The sequence below is a fragment of the Capricornis sumatraensis genome, chromosome X, assembly GCF_032405125.1.
Source record: "Capricornis sumatraensis isolate serow.1 chromosome X, serow.2, whole genome shotgun sequence".
NCBI lineage: Eukaryota > Metazoa > Chordata > Mammalia > Artiodactyla > Bovidae > Capricornis > Capricornis sumatraensis.
Window position 1 is genome coordinate 134309582 of NC_091092.1, and position 10630 is coordinate 134320211.

Consider the following 10630-nt stretch of genomic DNA (forward strand, 5'->3'; position numbering starts at 1 on the left):
TCTGACTCTTTGAGACCAGTTCTTATACATATCTATTAATTTCAACTTTCTGACTGTGTCATAACTGTACTTAAGGGGAAAGGTCTCCTAACATCTGTGAAAATATGAATTAAAAGCTAGTGACATTTCAGGCAAAACCAAAAAATTATAACCATATTCATCAGTTTACTCAGTCCTATCCATTAATCCTTTTTACTAACAGTTTTATGAAATTGGAGTTTCCATTAGACTTTTAAAACATCTTACCTACTTTAGCTGCTGCTCAGTCGCTTCAGTTGTGTCCGACTCTGTGTGACCCCATAGACGGCAGCCCACCAGGGCTGAACAGCAAGAACACTGGAGTGGGTTGCCATTTCCTTCTCCAATGCATGAAAGTGGAAGGTGAAAGTGAAGTCGCTCAGTCGTGTCTGACTCTTAGCAACCCCATGGACTGCAGCCTACCAGGCTCCTCCGTCCATGGGATTTTCCAGGCAAGAGTACTGAAGTGGGGTGCCATTGCCTTCTCCAACCTACTTTAGCAGTATGATTTAAAAGTCATCAGACACCTGTCCTCAAAATGTCCTTTCTGTGACTCTTCTTGAAGATGTGGCATCTCTGCAAAGCATCAGCTTAGCTGTCTATGAATGATAAAGTTCTTAGAAAGGCAAAGTTGAAAATCTCATCACAGTGCTTCCTGACAAAGAAACTTATCCCCGCTGTTGTGACATTTGACATTTTAAGATAACAACGAAGATTGTAACATTATAGTAGGACATATCCAAATTTCAGAAACTTTATATACTTTTTAGAATGCCTATATTAATATCATTTATTCATGATGTATAATCTGAAGAGGCTTATCACTCATTTGACAATGCTTTCCATGTAGTTTAACATACCAGCCAATCCTAGTTTTACCTATAGATATAGACGTATAGATATGTAGCATCCTCTCTTGCCAATTACAGTTTCTGGAGAGAGGACCTAAGGACTGAGATGGCTGCCCAGCCTGAGAGTTTCTCTGCAGCCCCATGGGCTGCTGGCAATGAACAGCACTGCACAGGGGACTTGAAGGCCTTGATACCTCTCTCTTTTCCAGTCAATATCTCAGTCATGTGTGATCTCCCCGTAAAGCTGGGCTCTGCTCTGGTACCCCGTGGGTCCCCGTGTTCACTGTTTCTTGGAAACCTGTTGGCAGATGAGGAGATGTGGTCAGACACACCGGGTGCCAGCAGCCTGAGGCTCCTGCCCCTTGGCCAATGTCTAGGAAAAGCCGGGTGCTGGGTACAAAGCTCCAGGAGCATTTGAGGGCAGGTTTGAGCTGCCTGCTGTCTCTGTCTGAGGTCAGGTGGCTGGTCACCATCACTGCCAAGCTGAGGTCCCGGGCCACGGTCTGCAGCTCTTGGGTCAGCTGCAGTGTCAAGGTCAAGCATTCCCTCTGTGGACCTCCCAGAAGTGGGATGAGCACCACAGGGACAGAGTCCACAACCACCACCTTCAGAGCCCCTGAAGAAACGCTTGCCTGCTGAATCACAGCACCTGGAAGGTCCTACAGCACCTTCGGCATTTGGAAGATATCAAATGCAGGCACCACCTGGATCCTCTGGAGAGCTCCTGCCTGCTCTTCCTGATCCAGGGTTCTGGCCTGAAGCAGGTAGAGGAGGTGGGAGGCTGTGAGGCTGCCACTGGAATCGATGTATAGGATATTCTGTTGCAGGCCGTGGGCCACGTTTACAGCCATCCAAAGACATACCTGGGTTTTACTGCTACCTGGGCCTCCTGTGATTCCAGTCACTTCTCCAGTACAGAGATAAGCATCAAGCAGTTTGTCCAGGCTTCCAATGCCGATGGACAGGATGGCAGTGGAGGTCTTCAGTTCCTTGAACAGATCAGCACCATTGAAGGGGAAAGCTGAGAACTGAGCCAGCAGTGCCCACCTCAGGGTGACCAAGACCTTTAAGACAAGCCACTTTTCTGGGCTACCTTCCCCAGGTCTGCAGAAACCAGGTTGACCACTGTCTTGATCCCCCCACTCTGCAGGAGCTGGACCATGTCCTGGATGAGGCGCAGGCACGGTTTGGCCTGGAGCACACCCATGTTCCCTGGGGGTCCAGGGCTATTCCACTAAGGCACATCTGCTAGGCCCTCTCCAGACACTTCCCCACTCCCACCCCAACCCCTTGGCCCCTTTCTGGACCTGGCGTGGGAGGCAGGAGGCAGCGGTGGCATGCATGGTGTGGACCCTAGGGCAGCTCCTCAGTCAACTTCTTCTTTTTTTTTTTTTCCTTTGGTTGCGCCATGTTCCTCGTGGGATTTTAGTTCCCAGACCAGGGATGGAACCTGGGTCCTGGCAGTGAAGGTGCCTAACCACTCAACTGCCAGGCAATTCCAAACTTTTAATAAGAAAATCCAGTAGTTCAATTAAGTTTAATCTAATCTCAGCCCAACCATGCATAAAACTCCTTTTTTTTTTTACTCAAAACATTTATCCCACTTTCCCACTGTAGTAAAATGTTTCCTTTATTATTTTTAGTAGTTTTAATTACATATTTAAATTTGAATCCTCAAATCTTAAAAATGTTAATTTCTAGTGAAAATCAGGAGGCAAGTAATGGTTACCAAAATCTGGAGCAACTATTTCAGATAATTTTCAGAGCATAAGTATTCCTATCGAGTTTACCTAAGACTGGTTCCAAATAGGAAAAGGAGTATGTCAAGGCTGTATATTGTCACCCTGCTTATTTAACCTATATGCAGAGTACATCATGAGAAACGCTGGGCTGGAAGAAGCACAAGCTGGAATCAAGATTGCTGGGAGAAATATCAATAACCTCAGCTATGCAGATGACACCACGCTTATGGCAGAAAGTGAAGAGGAACTAAAAAGCCTCTTGATGAAAGTGAAAGAGGAGACTGAAAAAGTTGGCATAAAGCTCAACATTCAGAAAACGAAGATCATGGCATCTGGTTCCATCACTTCATGGGAAATAGATGGGGAAACAGTGTCAGACTTTATTTTTTTGGGCTCCAAAATCACTGTGATTGCAGTGATGAAATGGTGATTGCAGCCATGAAATTAAAAGATGCTTACTCCTTGGAAGAAAAGTTATGACCAACCTAGACAGCATATTCAAAAGCAGAGACATTACTTTGCCAACAAAGTCTGTCTATTCAAGACTATGGTTTTTCCAGTAGTCATGTATGGATGTGAGAGTTGGACTGTGAAGAAAGCTGAGCACCGAAGAAATGATGCTTTTGAACTGTGGTGTTGGAGAAGACTCTTGAGAGTCCCTTGGACTGCAAGGAGATTCAGCCAGTCCATTCTAAAGATCAGTCCTGGGTGTTCTTTGGAAGGAATGATGCTAAAGCTGAAACTCCAATTCTTTGGCCCCCTAATGCAAAGAGTTGACTCATTGGAAAAGACTCTGATGCTGGGAGGGATTCGGGGCAGGAGGAGAAGGGGACTACAGAGGATGAGACGGCAGGATGGCATCACCGACTCCATGCACGTGAGTATGAGTGAACTCCGGGAGTTGGTGATGGACAGGGAGGCCTGGTTTGCTGCAATTCATGGGGTTGCAAAGAGTCGGACATGACTGAGGGACTGAACTGAACTGAACTGAAAAGCTCTTATCTTAGTTGCATTTAATTCACTCAAAAATTTCATCATATCAAGTTATTTTTCTTGTTGACATATTTGCAACGGATATAATAAGACTTTATAGAAATTCTAATAAACCCAGGTGCAATAAAAGTATTATATTTATCTTGATGATTCTAAAGATATGCCTATATTAATTAGATCAACAAACTAACCTTAATGTCAGGTATTAACAATAGAATATTTCCCTGTTCATGGGAACCTGAAATTCATTTTGTCTAGCTTCTTTTATATATAATTTGTAAGCACCTACTATTAAGTCAATTAAATAGAGCTCTTTATAAATTTAATTTTGACAATACTTTCCAGAGGTAGAGCTATCTCATATGTATATACGTACACAAGCATGCAAACAAGAAATACTAGAGCTCTCATAGCTTCTCTTTAAAAAACTGTTATGAATTGGGTATTACAGTATAAACTTGTGCTGTGTTAAGTCACTGTAGTTGTGTCCGACTCTTTGTGACCCTATGGACTGTAGCCCACCAGGCTCCTCTGTCCATGGGATTTTCCAGGCAAGAATACTGGAGTGGGTTGCCATTTCCTCCTCCAGGGGATCTTCCCGACCCAGGGATTGAACTGAAGTCTCTTAGTTCTCCTGCACTGGCAGGCGGAAGCCCGACCAATATAAACTTACTAGCTTACAAAGAACAGTAGGAATACATTAAAGTTGCTTCCATCTAAGTAAAGCCTTAGTCATCATTTATTCTTGATGAACTCTTAGGAAGCTTATGAATTAAAGTTTGGCAGAGGGAGCATTCCCAGTAGTTATGAGGTTGTTTTAAATGTTATTCCTGCATCCTTTTCCCCCCCTTTAGTTTCAAATAACACAAACTGATTAGATAAACTCCAGAGAGCCCAGGTAGATTATTTGCATCTCAAAGGCACAAGAAGAGAAATGCAAATTCATCCTCTAACTGCTTATACAACACCCAGTCATCTTGGGCTATTTTCAGGGAACTTTTTTTTCCAGGTACCAAATATCCGCTTCTATTTAAACAAACAAATAACAGTAATCATCTGCTCACATTTGCATGTCCCACTTTCAGCAAAACCAGGAAGAGAGAAAGGGATTTGGACTCAAATATGAGATATGTACATAGACACTCCCCTAAGATAAAAGTAATTGCAAAAGGCCCTATGACACGGGCTTCCCTGATAGCTCAGTTGGTAAAGAATCCGCCTGCAATGCAGCAGACCCTGGTCCGGGAAGATCCACTGGAGAAGGGATAGGCTACCCACTTCAGTATTCTTGGGCTTCCCTTGTGGCTCAGCTGGTAAAGAATCTGCCTGCAATGCATGAGACCTGGGTTTGATCTCTGGCTTGGGAAGATCCCCTGGAGAAGGGAAACGCTACCCACTCCAGTATTTTGGCCTGGAGAATTCCACAAACTGTATAGTCCATGGGGCCGCAGAGTCAGACAAGACTTTCGCTTTCACTATGATATAATAGCTGAGCCATTAGCTGTTAAGATCTTAGGGAATCCTTTTCTTTCATTAATGGGAGGCATTTTCTTTCATTAATGGGAGCATCTCTTAGTTTTGCAAAAATACCTCAAGGGACTATAAGATGGAACAGAGCTCTGATCATCCATACTTAATTATTCATGGCTGGTGTTATCAAATATAAAGCAAACAATTCAAATCAGTCTCTCAGGGTGACAGTTCCCTAGTTCCAAAAAGGAAGATTCCCAACCAATGCCCCGTCAGTCCAAAAGGGGAGAACCCCAATCAATGGCCCCCAAAGATGAAGCTGAATGAATATGTCTGTGTACACATTATACCTGTGAGATATTTCTACCTCTTAAAAATATTATCAAAATTGAATTTATAAAGAGTGCAAGTTAAAGGTAATAGCTTACAAATTAAATATATTTTTTAAAAAACTGACCAAAATGACTTTCAGGTTCACATGAAGTGGGGAATATTTAATATTAAGTTGTTATCTGGTGTTAAAGTTTGTTGATCTAATTAATTAGACATATGTTTAGTCATCAACATTAAGCATAACACTTTATTGTACTTAGGTCTAATAAAAGTCAAATAAGGCCTTATTATATCTGTTGCAAGGAAAAAAAAATTGATATGATGAAACTTTAAAGGAAATGAAAATGAGATAAGTATTTTTGGGTTGGGACTTTCCTGGTGGTCCAGCAACTGATACTTTGCCTTTTAATGCAGGGGGAGCAGGTTCAATCCCTGTTCAGTAAGCTAAGATCCCACACGCCTTGTGGTTAAAAAAAAAATCAAAACATAAGACTGTAGAAATATGTAACAAATGCCATAAAGACTTTTAAAAATTTGTCCAAAACCAAAGGGAAAAAAAAGAGTTTTTGGGTAAACTCTTTAAAATTAACTATGTTTTAGAAATGTCTACCCAAAGAAAGGCAATGCCAAAGAATGCTCAAACTACCGCACCATTGCACTCATCTCACATGCTAGTAAAGTAATGCTCAAAATTCTCCAAGCCAAGCTTCAGCAATACATGAACCATGAACTTCCAGATGTTCAAGCTGGTTTTAGAAAAAGCAGAGGAACCAGAGATCAAATTGCCAACATCTGCTGGATCGTGGAAAAAGCAAGAGAGTTCCAGAAAAACATCTACTTCTGCTTTATTGACTATACCAAAGCCTTTGACTGTGTGGATCACAATAAACTGTGGAAAATTCTGAAAGAGATGGGAATACCAGACCACCTGACCTGCCTCTTGAGAAATCTGTATGCAGGTCAGGAAGCAACATTTAGAACTGGACATGGAACAACAGACTGGTTCCATATAGGAAAAGGAGTATGTCAAGGCTGTATATTGTCACCCTGCTTATTTAACTTATATGCAGAGTACATCATGAGAAACGCTGGACTGGAAGAAACACAAGCTGGAATCAAGATTGCTGGGAGAAATATCAATAACCTCAGATATGCAGACGACACCACCCATATGGCAGAAAGTGAAGAGGAACTAAAAAGCCTCTTGATGAAAGTGCAAGAGGAGACTGAAAAAGTTGGCTTAAAGCTCAACATTCAGAAAACTAACATCATGGCATCTGGTCCCATCACTTCATGGGAAATAGATGGGGAAACAGTGGAAACAGTGTCAGACTTTATTTTTTGGGGCTCCAAAATCACTGCAGATGGTGACTGCAGCCATGAAATTAAAAGACGCTTACTCCTTGGAAGAAAAGTTATGACCATCCTAGATAACATATTAAAAAGCAGAGACATTACTTTGCCAACAAAGGCCCGTCTATTTAAGGCTATGGTTTTTCCAGTGGTCATGTATGGATGTGAGAGTTGGACTATGAAGAAAGCTGAGTGCCGAAAAATTGATGCTTTTGAACTGTGGTGTTGGAGAAGACTCTTGAGAGTCCCTTGGACTGCAAAGAGATGCAACCAGTCCTTTCTAAAGGAGATCAGTCCTGGGTGTTCTTTGGAAGGACTGATGCTAAAGCTGAAACTCCAGTACTTTGGCCCCCTCATGCAAAGAGTTGACTCATAGGAAAAGACTCTGATGCTGGGAGGGATTGGGGGCAGGAGGAGAAGGGGACTACAGAGGATGAGATGGCTGGATGGCATCACCGACTTGATGGACATGAGTTTTGGTAAACTCCAGGAGTTGGTGATAGACAGGGAGGCCTGGCGTGCTGCGATTTATGGGGTCGCAAAGAGTCGGACACAACTGAGTGACTGAACTGAACTGAACCCGAAATGATCTCTCTAGATAATTCGGTAACTCAGACTTCCAGAGTTGTGCTAATTTAAGTTATGGAAATTTGCTGAATAGCTAGATCATTAAGAAAAAAAGATACTGATATAGAGCAATTACTAAACAGAAACTAAAGGTATTTAGGACTATCAATGAATATGTCTAGAGGTGCCACCCTGAGACGTTCTCTATAAGAAAACAAATGTTTTTAGAAATTATCACTGATGTTTATGTTCTCCAGTCTACAAAATGCTAATATAAAAAACAGTTCCTAATTGCTTACTTCTTAGCTTTCACTAGAAATTAGTGTTTTTAAGAGTTGAGTATTCTAATTTAAACATGCAATTAAAGCTAAAAGGAGCAAATGGAAACATCTCAGTATACAGTAGGAAAGTAGAATGTGTGTTTTCAGTAAAGAAGGTATGAGGGATGAAATTACATTTTACTGAGAAAAAAATGTATTCATGGTCAGTATTTATTAAGTTTAAAGTTAATTAAGTAAATTCATTGTTACATGAGCGAGTACAAGACTGAAATTTGAACAAAATTTCTTTTTCCTTAGAATATCAGAAACTTAATCTTTTTATTTAGTTATTTATCTATTTCTTTTTGGCTGCGCTGGGTCCTTGTTGCTGCATGCAGACTTGCTCTAGTTGTGATGAGTGGGGACTACTCTCTAGTTGTAGTGTGCGGGCTCTTCATTGAAGTGATTTTTCTTGTTGTGGAGCATGGGCTCTAGGGCAGGTGGGCTTCAATAATTGTGATGCACGGGTTCAGGAGTTGTGGCGTGCAGGCCCATCTGTTCCAAAGCATGTGAGATCTCCCAGGACCAGGAATGCAACCTGTATCCCCTGAATGGCAGGCAAATTCTTAACCACTGGCCCACTGGCAAAGTCCCTGAATGAAGTTTCTTAGAATGCTTCTTTTTGATAACAGATTGTGTGTTTTTGTCCTTAAGTAATCTGTATTTTTTTTTAAAAAATCTTTTTCTGATTTTAGTTAAATGAATATGTATTGTTTCACAGTGACCTATGATCCTGCTGTGTTTTGAAACCTTTTTGATATTTTTAACCAACTTACCAAATATTAAAATCTAACTAAAAGTCTCTTAGCCTCCAGCTGACTCTAGGATGCTTCAAAGGAGTGTCTCTGAGACATCTCAGTGAGGAATGTTAAACGAAGTTTACATGGTATGTTAAATTACTTCAAAAATATTGTCAAGTGATTGGAGATGAATCTTAGGTTATAGTGTATGGATAATATCATTAACACAGATATTCCAAAATTTATATGGATTCCTAAAATCTGATATGCCCTGAGTTAATGTTGTCAGTTATGATTCTAGTTATTATCTTAAAATGTTATATTACAGAAATACCCAAGTTTCTTTCTATTTGCATTGTACTCAGATTTTCAACCATGCTAAGTTTTGTCTTTTATAGAAAATAATCATTTTTTTTGCATTGATGTTTTTTTAAGAAGACTCATAAAATGGGCTTTTTTAAAAAAACAAAATAAATATAAGTTTTTTAATCCAGATCAACAGGAATTATATGAGACCAAATTAACTGATGAATATGATTTATGTTATGAATTTTGGGGAAATTATAGTAGCTTTAATTTTTGTTTTCCAGAAAAACTTTCCTCTTATACCATGACCTATGACAAGTTGATAAAGTATACCTTTGTAAATAAAGATAAAACATTTATCTTTTTGTCTATCTGATCTGTCCAGAATTTGGCTTCTCCAGTTGGTCTCCTGTGGACTTGATGGTTTATTATAACTGGATCATAACTAGTTATACTAATCAGTTTTAATTTGTTCTTTGTTTCCAAATAGTTTGATTTGTATCTGCCTGCTACACTATGACTCTGTCAATATTACTAGCTACATTACTTATAACCTATATTATAAGACTGTTTGTCTCTCACAGTACCCAGTGTATAACCAGGCCTCCAAGAAAATTGATGATGACTAAACATCTTGCCAACAAAGGTCCGTCTAGTCAAGGCTATGGTTTTTCCAGTAGTCATGTATGGATGTGAGAGTTGGACTGTGAAGAAGGCTGAGTGCCGAAGAACTGATGCTTTTGAACTGTGGTGTTGGAGAAGACTTTTGGGAGTCCCTTGGACTGCAAGGAGATCCAACCAGTCCATCCTAAAGGAGATCAGCCCTGGGATTTCTTTGGAGGAAATGATGCTGAAGCTGAAACTCCAGTACTTTGGCCACCTCATGCGAAGAGTTGACTCATTGGAAAAGACTCTGATGATGGGAGGGATTGGGGGCAGGAGGAGAAGGGGACGACAGAGGATGAGATGGCTGGATGGCATCACTGACTCGATGGACGTGAATCTGAGTAAACTCCAGGAGTTGGTGACGGACAGGGAGGCCTGGCGTGCTGCGATTCATGGGGTCGCAAAGAGTCGGACACAACTGAGCAACTGAACTGAACTGAAGCATCTTGAGGAAATAAATCACATGTATGACTTTTATAGAATAATTGTAATAGTATGATTTGAGGTATGTGAAGAAGCAACAAGGGAAAACATTTCCTGGATCATAATAGACTAGTAAGACATAGGATCCAGAGAATCGTAATTATCAACAGGGCCTAATCCAGAAATTAGCAACTGGAGTGGCCTATCAATAAGAATTTTCACATGATTTGGAATGAGCCTCCCAGTGCTGTGGGACAAAAATTGATCATGAAATGTCTCCCAAATATTGGTTGAATTTGGGACCAAAAGGAGGAACTGAGAAATGGAATACTACCTGCCATATCAGTAAACAAAGGATGTCACAGTCATCAGGGAATGCAGCCACCAGCCACCCTCAGCTGGCGAGCCCTGAAGGAACTCAGGAAGGAAAAGAGCACCTGCTTATCTAGCAGCCATCAGATTGTAGTCACTCCTCATGGTGAGCCCTGAGGGAACTCAGGCTGTGAAAACACAGCCATATAGGTGAGGTACATATAAAAGGAAGGATTTCAGCAAACCCAGACTCTTACATATTCCCATATAGAGAAAAGCACTACATTCCTTAACAAGAAATATCTTGTTTTCCTTTATTAACAATAATCTTTTGTTCCTAACTATCTGCTATTTGTTGCAAAACTCATATATATCTTGGCTCCACCCCTGCCCCCAACCTTGGAGGAGCAGTTCTCTCAAGGTTACATGAGATGCTGCCTCCTGGGCTTAAAGTCCTAAAATTTCCACTGAATAAAACATAAACTGTAAACATTTATGTTGTGAATATATTTTTAGTCAACAATCTTAATACCCCA

General features: G+C 40.8%; 1 pseudogene; it reads right to left on the reverse strand.

The window, feature by feature from the left end:
* Positions 1-1090: 1090 nt before the first annotated feature.
* LOC138071468 (DNA repair protein RAD51 homolog 4 pseudogene) lies at positions 1091-2076 on the reverse strand (annotated as a pseudogene).
* Between the last annotated feature and the right edge of the window lie 8554 nt (positions 2077-10630).